At 35.3% G+C, this 2,213-nt stretch overlaps 1 protein-coding gene across 3 annotated transcripts in view; it reads left to right on the top strand.

Annotated features, from left to right (window-relative positions):
* Nucleotides 1-2,048, top strand: part of CIITA (class II major histocompatibility complex transactivator) — a 60,038-nt gene extending 57,990 nt beyond the window's left edge. For all 3 annotated transcript variants that reach the window (XM_019507462.1, XM_019507461.1, XM_019507463.1), the window contains exon 20: nucleotides 586-2,048. The gene's annotated coding sequence lies outside the window, so the exon portion shown is untranslated. The remainder of the gene's footprint in view (nucleotides 1-585) is intronic.
* The last annotated feature ends 165 nt before the right edge of the window (nucleotides 2,049-2,213 follow it).

Genomic DNA, 2,213 nt, shown 5'->3' with positions numbered 1-2,213 from the left:
TTTTCTTTTTTTTTTTTTTTTTCTTTTTTTTTTTTTTTTTTTTTTTTTTTTTTTGTTTTTTTTTTTTTTTTTTTTTTTTTTTTTTTCTTTCTCAGTCTAATTTATGACAGAGAGAGTGTAGATTTGGGCTATAAATCCTAATTCTTGATGGTTTATGAGACTGTACCCAGAAAGCATCTCTGAAACAGTACTACAGTTCCATATAATTATACTCAGCACCATGCAGCAGTAAGTGTATATCTCATTGCAAGACGTATTCGGCACATTCCATTCACTATTTTGAAGTCTCAGGTGCTCCCAGAGACTCTATATTTTCCAGCCACTGAGCGGCTCTGTTGTATGTTTCCATACCAGTGCATGCTCTTTTTGAAAGCACCAAAGGACAGTGACTAACACCATTAATCAAGGTTCTGACTGAAGTGTGATAGAGCTGGTTCTTATCTTGCATAGTCTGAAGTAATCAGTAAGAAGTCAGCGTAACTAACATCAGATTGAGCAACATGTGTGTTACTTCATAGATTTAAGAACAATACCTGCTAAACCAGAAAGGAGCATAGTTAATGTTCTGCTTTTATCATTTCACAGGTGACACTAAGAAAAGAGAAAACAAATATCACTGACTTTTCTCATCATGTTTGCTGCTCTATAATTGAGGAAAAACCTCTTGCAATTATGTTGCCTACTCTGAGCACTGCAGAATTGACATCTGAAATCAGGAAATGACATAGTCCGAATTCTCATAGTCAATCAGGTCTCAAATGCTGTTCAAAGGACCCAGTTCTCTTCCCATTAATGAATGGTGTAGTTGGGAGGTGGCAGACATGGGGTGCAACTGGGACAGCAGCCCCAGGCAGCACCATTGCGAGAATATGCAATCAACATGGCAGAAGCCCACATTGCCCCAAGGCATGGAGCTGCCTTGTCGTGCCTCTGCACTGAAGTAGATGATGTATAGGATCAAGCCTCAAAGGTAAAAAGATCTAGATACAATGCAGGATGCTTCCATAATACAAGATTACACATACCATACATATTTTCTGGTATATAAGATACATTTTTTTCCCAAAATGGAAGTCTAAATTTAAGTAGTGTCTTATACAAAGTACATAACAAAAAAAATATAGAAATTATTCTGATAAAATGTGACCAACTTTCAATTACATTTATGTTTACACTTTTCCCACTAGTTTTTTTTTCTTGTTTGGGGATTTGTTATACACAAAGGGGTGTTATACACTGGAAAATATGGTAACTATACTTCCCACATGGGACCAGGACTTTAACTTGTCACTGTAGCATCTCAGCAAGCACATGCTAATCAAAGTAGATCTTTTCCATGGTGCCTGCTGGATATGCAACAAAACTTAAACTAGCAAGTTCTAGTGCTACACTTTTTCACATGCACGTTTCCACAGATTTCTAAGCACTATCTATACTAGAGAGCATCAACAAGATTGATTGGCCTAAAGATGAGAGCTGTTTGATTCTGTACTATTAAAACTGCAGCATATTCACACAACTGTGAAGCTAGATGTCAATATTACACTAATTTCATAAGCTATGAATTGTTTTGGTTGTATTTGTTCTAGCAGGTCTGTTAATCAGTACAGGCAAAATGGGTTCCTTTAAATAAGGTGACAGAAAAGAAAGAAGTGCAGAGAACAATACAATTAAAAACAGAAAACTTGAATGATTTTTAATAGTAAGACCATCACACATACCCACATACAAGATGTTACTCAAAAGTCCTGAAAACTGAAGGGTGAAATTAGGCAGTCATACTTTGTGTCTTATGTGAAATCAGAAAGTTGGCTTTTTATAAAATGAAAAAACTAAATAAATGTTTGCACTTATTGTGGAGGATACCTGAAATCATCAGCAAATGTACACATATCAGAGTACAAATCATGTACCTGGCCCTGGATTTAGAGTTGTGTGATCTCTCGTGTACAATTGGCAATATAAAAGTACAACAAACTATTCAACAAATACAATTTTAACAAGAAATCATTCCCTTTTATAGCATTTATAGCCTTTTTTACAGTCTCAAAAAATAAGGCATTATGGACAAATTATTTTCACTGTATCAGCGTACATATTGACTACTAGCTTATATATGCTGTGGTCCAAATCCAGGCCCACTGATTTTATTGGCAAAACTTTGATTTCCAAAATATTTCAGCTTCAGAATAGTTTTAGGTGGGTTCTGTGAT

This window comes from Gavialis gangeticus, unplaced genomic scaffold (genome assembly GCF_001723915.1).
Source record: "Gavialis gangeticus isolate Ggan-Ray unplaced genomic scaffold, GavGan_comp1, whole genome shotgun sequence".
Lineage (NCBI taxonomy): Eukaryota > Metazoa > Chordata > Crocodylia > Gavialidae > Gavialis > Gavialis gangeticus.
The sequence above is the reverse complement of the archived record's forward strand: the minus strand, read 5'-3'. Positions and strand labels throughout refer to the sequence as shown.